This window comes from Schistocerca piceifrons, chromosome X, assembly GCF_021461385.2.
Source record: "Schistocerca piceifrons isolate TAMUIC-IGC-003096 chromosome X, iqSchPice1.1, whole genome shotgun sequence".
In the NCBI taxonomy this organism is placed as follows: Eukaryota; Metazoa; Arthropoda; class Insecta; order Orthoptera; family Acrididae; genus Schistocerca; species Schistocerca piceifrons.
The window spans coordinates 783,834,421-783,848,913 of NC_060149.1; positions in this window are offsets into that span (position 1 = coordinate 783,834,421).

A 14,493-nucleotide genomic window follows, 5' to 3' on the forward strand; every position below is an offset into this window, starting at 1 on the left:
ATTCGCCCCGTTCCTCATGGACCTGAAGCACCAATACCCTCTGCTCCACATTCTTTGGATGATACAGATGATCACGGGCTATTGGCTCAGCAAAGTGATAGTGAAGAAGACAGAGACTGGTAAGATCCTGGCACAACCGATCCCATTCCATTCTCACAATCTGAACTGAACGATTTAGTTAGAGACCTAGGTCTTTCTAGGTTTTAGGATCTAGATTGAAAGATAAACATATGTTGGCTCCGGGTACATCCTTTTCTTGATATCTTTCTTCTCTCAAGAAGGTGACCTGCTGTTTTACAGTGATGTTTCTGGCCTTACGGCACGTTTCAAAATAGGATATGCTCCTGATGAGTGGATAGTTTTGATTGATTCTTCAAAAAGAATCCTTAAAGCAGTACATCTACAGAATGGTAATAAGTATGCTTCTATACCAGTTGGACACTCGGTTCACTTAATAGAATATTACGAAAACCTTGAACTGGTTTTAAGCAAACTTTGCTATTCAGACCACAAATGCACACTATGAGGCGAATAGAAGTGATTTCAATGCTGCTTGGTCAACAAAGTGGCTATAAAAATTACCCTTGCTTTCTCTGTGAATGGTACAGTAGAGACAGAAAGCAACACTACATAACAAAAGCTTGGCCCTTGAGAAAAACCTTACAGGTTGGGGTTAAAAATGTTGAGAGGAAAAGCCTTGTGGATCCCAAAAAGGTGTTACTTCCACCACTTCACATTAACTTGGGGCTGATGAAACAATTTGTGAAGGCATTGCCAAAAGAAGGGGAGTGATTCAAATATCTTTGTGGATAGTTTCCTGGTTTATCCGAGGCAAAGGTAAAGGAAGGAATCTTTGTCGGTCCAGACATTATAAAACTAATGACAGATCCCAACTTTGTGGACAAAATGGAAACAAAAGAAAAAGCAGCAAGGATATCTTTTAAATTAGTTGTTACCGGTTTCCTAGGAAACAAAAGAGATCCAAAGTACAAGACAATCGTCGCAGACATGCTCGACAACTTTAAGAAGCTGGGCTGTAACATGAGCATTAAAGTTCATTTTCTCCACTCACATCTTGACTACTTCTCTGCAAACTTCGATGATGTAAGTGAAGAGCAGGGCGAAAGATTCCACCAAAACATCAAAGAAGTGGAAAGAAGGTATCAAGGAAGGTGGAACGTCAACATGATAACGCACTACTGTTGGATGATAAAAAGAGATGATCCTCAACGAGTCCACAGCCGTAAAAGCAATAAAAGAAGCTTCGACAGAAAGCAAAAGCGTTAACGTTCGAAAAAATGTGATAAATAGCTTAAATTTTGTTATTATACCCAAAGATACTCCCTTTTTGTGAGGAAACCTGACGTGATAGAAATAAATGGATTGCATTTTAAAAGTCATCGCTGAAAAGTACATTAAAGTCAGTTATCAAATTTCAAGCAACTTTCAAAAAATATTTTTTTGCAGACCTGTGTAATTAGAGTTATTTAATGTAGTATAACAAGTTCTTCTTTGTGGCAAAGGTTAACAGGTCTCTCAAGTTGCGTTTGGATGCAGAGGAAACACACACAGACTAGACATATCGTGACACAACCAAGAATGGGTTCTGATACACTACTGTGCATGAAATATATAGATCAAAACTGCATACTATGAGCCATGCAAACGAGATGAAGGGTAATTGTACGTAAAATTTAAGTTCTGACTGGTTCCCTTCCTACGGAATAGTTTCGTATAAACTTAGCACCGTGTTTCTCAAATTTCGTGCAAAATTCACCTTTAAAACGATTATCAACGTTGACAAAATAATAATCCATGACATTAAAACTGACAGAAAGCACTTAGAAGCAGCAGACATATATTGGATTGCTGCATAATTCCGTAGCGTTTTTTCGTACGCTCAAAACACTACAGGTACACATAGCAGAGACTTTAGTCATCAATAATGTATTCTCTTCATTATTTACAACAGTCTGCCAACGCTCAGGTAACTTTTCGATTCCGCGGTTGTAAGAATCACGTGGTTCTGAGGCAAAGAACTCATCGAGCCATCTTCGGAGCGCATTTTCATCCGGCAAGGAAGTTCCTTGAAGGCTGTTCGATAGAGAGCGGAAAACCTGAAAATCTCAGAGCACGAGGTCAGGTGAATAAGGTGGGTGCTGAATGACTTCCCAACACAACTCTTGTAGCGTTTTTTTTTTCTTTTTTTTTCAGTCTAGCAGAATGCTGGCGGAAGATATTGTGGAGAAGCATCACTCCACGCAGTCTTCCTGGTCGTCGTTCTTTAACTGCGTCTGCAACACGTCTCGGTTGTTGACAGTAAATGTCAGCAGTGATGGTACATCTCGGGAAAGCAATTGGTAGTACACTACACTGCCACTGTTCCACCAGACGCATAATGCAAGGCAAGTTTTTTAAGTAAGTACCGTTTTGAAATTAAAAAAAGACGTGCTAAGATATCTCAATAACTTTATTTTTACATGAAAGGCTGTACCTTAACCTACGCACTGACACCATGACAGTCTGATTCTTCCTTGTTTACGTTGTGTAGTGAGTGTTTAAGATGCCTCCGATAATCGTGAGTCCTGCCGACTGTGAAGTTCGGGCTGTTATAAGATTTCTTAGTGCTAAAGGCCTAAAAGCGATCGATATTCATGGTGAGATCTGTGCAGTTTACGGAGAAAACATTATGAGTGATGGAATGATAAGAAAGTGTGTGAGAGCATTTAAAGACGGCCGCACAAATGTGCATGATGAACAACGGAGTGGGTCGTCCTTCGGTCGTTGATGAAAGTTTGGTGCAGGAAGTGGACAATAAGGTGAGAGAAAACAGACGCTTTACGATTTCCTCCTTGCGGGATGACTTTCCTAATGCTTCTCGTAGTGTTTTGTATGGTACTGTGACCGAGCACTTGAATTACCGAAAATTGTGCGCAAGTTGGGTACCGAAAATGTTGACGGGTGTGCACAAAACCAAACGTTTGGACAGTGCATTGACTTTCCTTGAGCGGTACCACAACGACGGTGATCATTTCTTAAGCCAAATTGTTACGGGCGATGAAACATGGGTGGCCTACGTCATACCAGAATCAAAGCAACAGTCCATGGAAGTCCAGCAAGGGCATCGTTTTGCTGCAAGACAATGCCCGTCCGCATGTGGCGAATCAGACCAAAGATCTCATCACATCTTTCCGATGGGAAACGCTAGATCATCCTCCGTACAGCCCCGATCTTGTGCCCAGTGACTACCATCTGTTCCTGCACTTGAAGAAGCACCTGGGCGGTCAGCGTCTTCAAGACGATGACGAAGTCAAGACAGTGGTGATGCAGTGGTTAACAAGTCAGGCGGCAGACTTCTTTGAGGAGGGTATTCAAAAACTGGTACAATGTTATGACAAGTGCCTCAATATTGACGGAAATTATGTAGAAACGTCGCCGGCCGAAGTGGCCGTGCGGTTAAAGGCGCTGCAGTCTGGAACCGCAAGACCGCTCCGGTCGCAGGTTCGAATCCTGCCTCGGGCATGGATGTGTGTGATGTCCTTAGGTTAGTTAGGTTTAACTAGTTCTAAGTTCTAGGGGACTAATGACCTCAGCAGTTGAGTCCCATAGTGCTCGGAGCCATTTGAACCATTTTGTAGAAAAGTAGATTAAGGTACAGGATTTCATGTAAAAATAAAATTATTGAGATATCTTAGCACGTCTTTTTTTAATTTAAAAACGGTACTTACTTAAAAAACACGCCTCGTATCATTTTTCGTGGATGCGCACAGGCCTTTGTACGGGTAGTTGCTACTTTCGTTGGGCCTAACCATTTCTTTCTTACCCTTATGTTGGGATAAAGACACCATTTGTGGTCACTAGTAACGATACAGGTTAGGAATGGTCGGTGTTGTTCATGAGCCAGTTGATGACATCCGCTGAATTATGTGATTTTGGCTTAGAGCATGTGGTACCCAGACACCCGGTTTTTGAGCCTTTTCCATTGCATGCAAATGTCTCACGATGGTGTAAAGATCACAGAGCATCACATATGCCAGTTCTTGAGTACAATGACACGGATCATTGTCGATTAATGCGTTTAAACGATCTACATCAAACCCCCAATGTCTTACTCAACGTGGAGAGAGTCATTAATGTCAAAATGAGTCTCCTTAGAATAAGAAAACCATTTTCTTTCCGTGATCTGTCCAATGGCATTATCCCCATGCACGGCGCACATTTCCTGGCTACCTCAGCTACTGTCACCCGTTTATTGAACTCTAAGAGAAGAATATGTGGGAAATGTTCCAATTTGTCCCCCTGGCACTCCATTTTCTAGCGTCCACAGGTCCACTGACTATCTGCAAATGACAAAGAATTACAAAGAAAAATGACAATCGATAAATAAACTCATAGCAACAGGGATACCAACATACAAAACAAAAATTTTACGAACTTGAGCACCTAACTAACATAAAATCTAATGCACCGAATATGAGGCATGGTATTGTGAGTGTGTGGGTTTTATTTTGTCAAGTTGCGCAATGGATTGATCCAACAAGTACTCTTTGGCTCCTGCAAGAAACAATTCCCACCTCACAATACTACAGAAGTCAGACAGACGCTCCTAATGTACCAACAAGAACTGCTTGAAAAACATTCAGCAACAAATATCTTCTGGAGTCGTCCGTTGTAAGGAAAAGACACAAAAATATTCTATATATTCTTACGTAACTAGTGGGATTCTTGGGTATGGGAGTATTGCTAGTTAGTGTAAGAAAAACATTAAACGAACGAAAAATGTTATTTATTACAAAAAATATTCTGAGAAATCAAGTGAAACTTTTTCTTATAAAATAATAATAAATTTTCGGGTTCTTTACGGAACAGTAGATTGCCTCTTATGGATAGGAATAATATTATTTTACAAAGTATTGAAAGGTTCTCTTTTCCCTTTTATTTAAGAGTGTTATTTACTTGGCAGAATGGCTGAGAGCCACGCCTACAGAACTTGAATAACTTTTATAGGTACAGTCAATGCTGTCGCGTGAGAAACGTAATGGAGTGCACTGTTACGGAGGACAGATGGGGCTCACATACGTTGTAGCGCACAATACCGTGAGCTGCAACGACTGCTGCCTGCGTCGCACGCTGCTGACAAATAACACAATAATCTCTTTCTATCTGGATTGACCTTTGCCAATCAAACCCTCCCTACGCCTTGATGAAGTCAAGGACTCCTATTCGCCCCTAGTCAAACTATTGGCGTGGTACACCAGTCAGATAACCAGTCCACCGCGATGCCACTCAATACTCAAAAAATTGGTTCAAATGGCTCTGAGCACTATGGGACTCAACTGCTAAGGTAATTAGTCCCCTAGAACTTAGAACTACTTAAACCAATAAGTGTGGTGGCCAACACAGTGAACAACATTTAATCGCGAGCGACTCAGTACAGAGTGTCAGTCCCATTTGCTAATGACAGAGATGCTCTCCCAGTGAAGTACTGAGGAGAGACTTTGTTCCTTGCTCTTTGTGTGCATGTATGAGCGAACTCGCTCCAGTTACGTGTTCCCGCTCCAAGAGCGACAACTGAATGGCCCCTTTTCCTGGAAAGTTTGCAAGGGTATATCGTTCGCTGCCTTCCCTCACTCCTCTGACTCTTTGCATCAGAAACATTCCGCCAATCAGCGTTGCTCTTTTAAATGGAAGAATGACGTTTCGTTTAAGTCGACCAATGCGGAAATCTGTAGCATCTCCGTTAGGTGTATACCGTCCTCCTGTAAGAACTCTGAAACTACGCAGTCGGACCGTGAAAAAATGTGTCTTCTGGGTGCTCCCAAACAATGTAGCAGAATTTACTTTTAAGACGAACACGGGGGTCGTTATCCCTTCGCTCTTGCGAAAGCTGTCTTCTCTCTGGACGTTCGCTTTGGCCGAAGTAGGTATGTTGTTGACCAAGCCCTCTGAAGGGACGGTCTTCCCAGTGGGCTGGTTTCCTCTTTAGAACTAAAATTCCTGTGGCCGTCATGTTGTGTACACCAGCCTCGACTTTCTTCAAACTCGGTGCGCGCATGCGATTTACTTATTAGATTTGCATATTACTTACATGAACTCAAACAAAATTGACTCTACCTTATCGAGTTTGGGTTCGAATGAAGTGTCTTGATGTGCAGAATACGATTGAGGACGGAATATGTAAGAAATGAAGGTCAGGAGACCACGCCACCTTACAGTATGTCAGACAAACCACCAGAAAAATTAAAATCGGAGTCAAAGAAAATACAGAAATTTCGGCAGGAGATACGTATCTGAAAAAAAATCTGATTTAACTTATCACCTAATCAAGGAAAGGCGCAAAGTCACAAGCATAAATAGTAACACTACCAATTAAAAGAAATGGACGCCCTTATGGACATTCCTGAATAACATGAAAACTGTAATTGTGCACACAATAAAAAGAATGGCGATGTCAATGAACAGAGAAATCTGAAAAAAACCGAGTTTCTAAACGCGTTTCAAAATATTTATAATGTGTTTCGATTCCTCGTGATTAACATCTGTTACGGTGTGCCAGACCGTGTGCATTGCACTATACCTACCTGCAGATTACATGATGCTTGCGTGAACAGCTGCATCCACGTGCCATCCAGCTCCGACTTCCCATGTTGCTTATTTCCTCTCTCATTTACCCTGAGCGTCGTCTGCTAGGCATTAAATGTAGTGAGTATTGTGTTAATTTTAACGTATAGGCCAAAGAATTTCATATCCACATTATTTTTAAACTTTATATTACTCCATCACTTCAATTTTTAGGGTTTATCTGTACCAAACTGCTACACTACTGGCCATTAAAACTGGTACACAAAGAAGAAATGCAGATGATAAACGGGTATTCATTGTACAAATATATTATACTAGAACTGACATGTGATTACATTTTCACGCAATTTGGGTCCAAAAATCCTGAGAAGTCAGTACCCAGAACAACCACTTCTGGCCATAATAACGGCCTTCATACGCCTGGGCATTGAGTCAAACAGAGCTCGGATGGCGTGTACAGGTACAGTTGCCCATGCAGCTTCAACACGATACCACAGTTCATCAAGAGTAGTGATTGGCGTATTGTGACGAGTCAGTTGCTCGGCCACCATTAACCAGACTTTTTCAGTTGGTGAGAGAACTGGAGAATGTGCTGGCCAGGGTAGCAGTCGAACATTTTCTGTATCCAGAAAGGCCCGCACAGGAACTGCAACATGCGGTCGTGCATTATCCTGTTGAAATGTAGGGTTTCGCAGGGATCGGATGAAGGGTAGAGCCACGGGTCGTAACACATCTGAAATGTAACGTCCACTGTTCAAAGTGCCGTCAATGCGAATAAGAGGTGACCGAGACGTGTAACCAATGACACACCATAGCATCACGCCGGGTGATACGCCAGTATGGCGATGACGAATACACGCTTCCGATGTGCGTTCACCGCAATGTCGCCAAGCACGGATGCGACCATCATGATGCTGTAAACAGAACCTGGATTCATCCGAAAAAACGACGTTTTGCCATTCGTGCACCCAGGTTCGTCATTGAGTACACCATCGCAGGCGATCCTGTCTGTGATGCAGCGTCAAGGGTAACCGAAGCCATGGTCTCCGAGCTGATAGTCCACGCTGCTGCAAACGTCTTCGAACTGTTCGTGCAGATGGTTGTTGTCTTGCAAACGTCCCCATCTGTTGACTCAGCAATCGAGACGTGGCTGCACGATCCGTTACAGCCATGTGGATAAGATGCCTGTCATCTCGACTGCTAGTGATACGAGGCCGTTGGGATCCAGCATGGCGTTCCGTATTACCCTCCTGAACACATCGATTCCATGTTCTGCTAACAGTCATTGGATCTCGACCAACGCGAGCAGCAATGTCGCGATACGATAAACCGCAAACGCGATAGGCTACAATCCGACCTTTATCAATGTCGGAAAGGTGATGGAACGCATTTCTCCTCCTTACACGAGGCATCACAACAACGTTTCACCAGGCAACGCCGGTCAACTGCTGTTTGTGTATGAGAAATCGGTTGGAAACTTTCCTCATGTCAGCACGTTGTAGGCGTCGCCACCGGCGCCATCCTTGTGGGAATGCTCTGAAAAGCTAATCATTTGCATATCACAGCATCTTCTTCCTGTCGGTTAAATTTCGCGTCTGTAGCACGTCATCTTCGTGGTGTAGCAATTTTAATGGCCAGTAGTGTATTTAAGCAGTTTTCCCTCTCTTCTGTTGGTTGCCTTGCTTATAACTGGAACAGCTTCTTCGATTCAACAAACCCTTTCAAAGTCATGCGTTCCACCTCGCCTTCTGCATGCACCTACCTTCCTAACTCGCATCCTACAAAACTTGTCCACTTCCTTCAACATCTTTCCTACTGGGAGCACCCAACACATTAACCGCAAAACCCAGCCCTGCTACCCAATGTCCTACCCACTGATCACTAATCCAGGTAACACGTTTCGCAGCTATATCCATATCCCACGCCTTATCCATCATCTTGCACCGGAACTTCAATCAATTCCCTAGCCAACGGTGAAATGCGCTCCAAGACAAATTCCTTTTTTCCAGTCCTCGTATCAATGGTCCAGCTCATCAGCACTATACCATGACAGAATTCACATGATCATTAATGGTTATATTTCAGCAGTGCTATAAATTCATCTAAAAAGTTTTAAAAGTCATAAAAAATGTCCACGAATGTTTTTAAAAAACTTTAATTATTTCATGTCTTTTTGATTCCATTACATATGTACTATCATTGGCTGAATGCGGTTTCATCCGCTGCCAGAGCACCCTTCCGTGACGAATATAAATTTTCAAAATTTCGATTCCACCTGTGTGAATGGTGCACTCCAGCAGTCAGTGGGGGCTCCTGTTGTGTAAGCCCTTTTAGATTTGTCAGCATATATTTACATTTGACTAACTGAATACAAATTTTCTTATGAACGGTTATTACGCATCGTTATTTATAATTATGTTGTGCTTTGTAAGTCTTTGTAGTGGTTGTTTTTGGCCCTAGTTCATGTTGATGAGTTTCAGTAGTTCTTGAAACAAGAAAACCACTGACGATGAGAAAGGACAGCGACGACTACATAGGGTGAATCAAACTGTACCCTATAAATCCTGTTTCCGGTGCCTTATTACAGAGTAACTACATTTCGTTTGACTTTTTACCCCCGCTTATCTTTGTTTCTGTACTCTAGTTAAAATGTCTGTGCTGTAGTTCAAATATCGGCAGAAAGTGCTGTGTGTGTTGTTTGTAAATCGTGTTTCAGAGGTACCAGATCTTGGTCTGTTGCTGCTCGGCTCTTTCCATGCACTAGTAAGAGCGCCAAACTCCTTAAGACAATCGTCTAACTGATCATTACTCAGCATACAACAGCGACGAACCACGCTCGACGGAAGAATTCCTATGACCACAATGTGAGATACGTGACCGCCTAACATCATGAGGTCATCTTGTGACAAATGTCAAATCGGCATGAAGTGTGCAACATACATGGATATGCAAAGGATTAGCATTTAAGAGCAACCGAAAAAGGAAGGTAGCAGTAATGCCATCAGCTTTCTGTATATAAGGAAACATTATGCAGCAGGTTCCACATTCTTAATTCGCATTTGAATGTTGGCTATTTGTGAAAGATGTTGTGAGTGGGGAATTGCGCACATATGAAGAACAAATTCCCATCTAGACAGATGACTTGTCACAAGCTGGATTACTGTCTGTCATTGTTTGATACCAGGCCTGAAGCTTGGAGTTACTTCTCAGGCCACAGTCCACAAGATAAGGGTTTGGCATGGACTGGCTGGTGGCTCTGGACAATGGTGACGCCAAAGTTGGAGAACAGGTCTGAGATCAGAATCCTCAGATGCCAATGTCGATGAGGCTAAGGATTGTGGTTAACTAGCTGGCTGTTGTGGAGGACAGCACAGGCAGAGTGGCCCTGGATTGCTAACTGGGTTGAGATTGGAGTCGACAGCTGGACTGCTTCTTGGGCCCGCTGCTGAATCTGACTGGTTCGACCGAACTGGTCGGCTGTGGCCATGTGTTGGCATAAATATTGTGGGGACAGGGGGATATGACTTGGTCTATTTGCTGTCACGTGACCTAGCAGACGCAAGAAGTAGTGTAATTGTTGCACCTCCTAATGGCGACCATTTTGCCGCCTGTTGACATCACGGCGCGACTGGTCGCAGCAGCGGCTGTCATAAATTCCTGTGACAACAACCCATTGCTGCTGTTGTCCTTGGCTGTTGTGTTTTGTCTCAATGATGTGGGCCGGGAGGCCCGTGTTGTTGCTGAAGCCATCTAGGACTTGGGCTGGTTTCTGCCGACGTAGTGTCGGCAGCCCCGCGGATCGGCAACCAGCAGAAACGGTCTGTTTGCCGGCTGTCTACGTATCTGGTTCAAAATGGTTCAAATGGCTCTAAGCGCTATGGGACTTAACATCTGAGGTCATCAGTCCCCTAGACTTAGAACTACACAACTGGCCATTAAAACTGATACACCACGAAAATGACGTGGTACACACGCGAAATTCAACCGACAGGAAGAAGATACTGTGATATGCAAATGGATAGCTTTTCAGAGCATTCACACAAGGCTGGCGCCGGTGGCGACACCTACAACATGCTGACATGAGGAAGTTTCCAACCGATTTCTCATTCACAAACAGCAGATGACCGACGTTGCCTGGTGAAACGTTGTTGTGATGCTCGCGTAAGGAGGAGAAATGCGTACCATCACGTTTCCGACTTTGATAAAGGTCGGATTGTAGCCTATCGTGATTGCGGTTGGTCGAGATCCAATGACTGTTGGCAGAATATGGAATCGGTGGGTTCAGGAGGGTAATACGGAACCCGGTGCTGGATCCCAACAGCCTCGCGTCACTAGCAGTCGAGATGACAGGCATCTTATCCACATGGGTGTAACGGATCGTGCAGCCACGTCCCTGAGACAACAACCATCTGCACGAACAGTTCGACGACGTTTCCAGCAGCATGGACTATCAGCTCGGAGACCATGGCTGCGGTTACCCTTGACGCTGCATCACACACAGGAGCGCCTGCGATGGTGTACTCAACGACGAACCTGGGTCCACGAATGGCAAAACGTCAGTTTTTCGGATGAATTCAGGTTCTGTTTACAGCATCATGATGGTCGCATCCGTGTTTGGCGACATCGCGGTGAACGCACATTGGAAGCATGTATTCGTCATCGCCATACTGGCGTATCACCCGGCATGATGGTATGGGGTGCCATTGGTTTACACGCCTCGGTCACCTCTTATTCGCACTGACGGCACTTTGAACAGTGGACGTTACATTTCAGATTTGTTACTACCTGTGGCTCTACCCTTCATTCGATCCCTGCGAAACCCTACATTTCAGCAGGATAATGCGCGACCGCATGTTGCAGGTCCTGTATGGGCCTTTCTGGATACAGAAAATGTTCAACTGCTGCCCTGGCCAGCACATTCTCCAGATCTCTCACCAACTGAAAACGTCTGGTCAATGGTGGCCCAGCAACTGGCTCGTCACAATACGCCAGTCACTAATCTTGATGAACAGTGGTATGGTGTTGAAGCTGCATGGGCAGCTGTACCTGTACACGCCATCCAAGCTCTGTTTGACGCAATGCCCAGGCGTATCAAGGCAGTTATTACGGCCAGAGGTGGTTGTTCTGGGTACTGATTTCTCAGGATCTATGCATCCAAATTGCGTGAAAATGTAATTACATGTCAGTTCTTGTGTAATATATTTGTCCAATGAATACCCGTTTATCATCTGCATTTCTTCTTGGTGTAGTAATTTTAATGGCCAGTAGTGTACTTAAACCTAACTAACCTAAGAACATCACACACATCCATGCCTGAGGCAGGATTCGAACCTGCGACCGTAACAGCAGCGCGGTTCTGGACTGAAGAGCCTAGAACCGCTCGGTCACTGCTACCGGCTCTACGTATCTAGATACAGCAAGAAAATCGTGCATGTCTCATATAAGAGGAAGAAAGGTTTACCAACACATGTCAGAATCGACAGATACAGGGTCGCAGCCTATCGAGACTTCGATTAATCGTTCCGCGACATTGCTGCTGGTGTTGGTCGAGATCCCAGGACTGTCATGCGAATATGGAATCTATGGGTTCAGCAGAGTCGTTCTCGATGCGGTGCTGGATATCAGTGGCCCCACCTGACTAGCACCCAAGAGGACGTCTTTGCTCGAACGTGTAGCATCAAAAATCAGTTAATTTAAGCAAGTCTTCCACTCAATATTTCAATACAATTTGGTCCCTTTCAGCGTATGCTGATACATTTGACCCATACTTCGCAATTCTACATAACCACTCAGTCGACAAAGATCCATAAAGCAGCACTCCGTCTTCAGGCCACAAGTGGCCCATCGCGACCATCCGACCGCCGTGTCGTCTTCAGTTGAGGATGCGGATAGGAGGGGCTTGTGGTCAGCACACCGCTCTCCCGGTCGTTATGATGGTTTTCTTTGACCGGAGCCGCTACTATTCAGTCGAGTATCTCCTCAGTTGGCATCACGAGGCTGAGTGCACCCCGAAAAATGGCAACAGCGCACGGCAGCTGGATGGTTACCCATCTAAGTGCCGGCCACGCCCGACAGCGCTTAACTTCGGTGATCTCACGGGAACCGGTGTATCCACTGTAGCAAGGCCGTTGCCTCACAATGATCTGTACCTAAGAACTAATTAGCTGCACAGGTCACGCCACTGACCAAGAAAGGAAACAGAATTAATCTTCTGAATAACATATCCATGTAACTATATTCTTTCGCTGTAGGATTTTGAAACATGCTGATCACTATGCAATATCTCGAAAAAAAAAGATCTATTGACACATATTCAGCAAGGATTCACACAAAGTAATGAGTGTTGTCGACAGGGTTTCTCAAATTAATTCCATAATACTAGATTTCCAGAAGGCTATAAACACTGTTCCTCAGAATAAGGTTCTAATCAAATTCCGTGCCTATGGCGTATCGTCTCAGATGTGCGATTGTATTCTTGGTTTCCTGTCAGAAAGGTCACAGTTCACGGTAGCTGACCAAAAGTCATTGAGTAAAACGAATTTGATATCTGGCGTTCTCCAAGGAAGTGTTATAGGCCCTTTGCTGTTCCTAATCTGTATGAACGATTTAGGAGACAGTATGAGAAGCGCTTTTAGATTGTTTGCAGATGATGCTGTCGTCTGCCGTGTAGTAAAGTCATTAGAAGATGAAAACCAGTTTGAAAATAATTTAGACAAGATAGCTGCATAATACGAAAATTGGCAATCTAATCAATACAAAGAGTAAAGTCAACCAAATGAGTACTAAAAGGAATCTGTTAAATTTCGGTTACACTGTAAATCACTCAAATCTAAAGGCTATCAGTTCAACTAAATACCTAGTGATTCCAATCACGAGAAACTTATGTAGGAACGATTGCAAGGATACTGTTGTGGGGAAGACGAAACAAGGACTGCCTTTTATTCGCGGAACACTAAGAAGCTGCAACAGAACTGCTAAAGAGACTGTCTACACTACGCTTGTCCGTCCTGGAATACTGCTGCGCGGTTTGGGTTCTTTACCAGATAATTTTGGGCCGGCAGTCATTAAAACAAAGGCTTTTTCGTTGCGGCGACATCTTTTCTTAAAATTTCAATCACCAACGCTTTCCTCTGAGTGTTAAAATATTTTGTTCGCGCCCACTTACACAGAGAGAAAAGATAACCACAATTAAATATGAGATTTGCCGAGAGTGGAACATAATAGAAACAGTCTGAAGGTAGTTCGATTAAGCCATTACGATGGCTTTAACTGTGACTGTAGATGTAGATCGTGTTGTCACGTTACGTTCTGCGAACAAGGCCCCAAAATCGCGTTAATAGTCTATTGTGAACGCCGGACAATTATTTAAAAGGCACATCGGCGGATATTCTGTTGGCAAACTTAAGCGCCTATGATTGTAACACACAGTCATTTGCGTTATGTCACAATCATGTATTTAACACAAGATGGCAATTCAGTTTATGAACGGAGAGCATCCAGTCACTGATTGCCTATTTCTTATGTACTACGAGAAATTTATAGTAACAGTTTGTTCGCAACTACATGCAGCTTATTACGTTAGCATGAGTGCGAACTGTAGCATTACGTCGTATAATGCGTCAATTTATTTAAAGTGAAAGGTATTTAGCATCTCAATATTTTTCTGATATCTGGTACACAATGTTATTACAGTTTCGTGTCATATGCAGTATGCAGATGTAATGAACAGCTCCTACTACTTTTCAGCACCACAAAATGAAACGTTTCGAGCCACATGTCGACCACTGCTGTCACAAATAGCAGCTACTGTCAAAAAAGTAGAAAAAAAAGTAAATTCAGTGATGTACCCTTCTGAAAATCTAAGTTCTACGACTGAAATTAACTAATATAAAACATCTAAACATATCTACG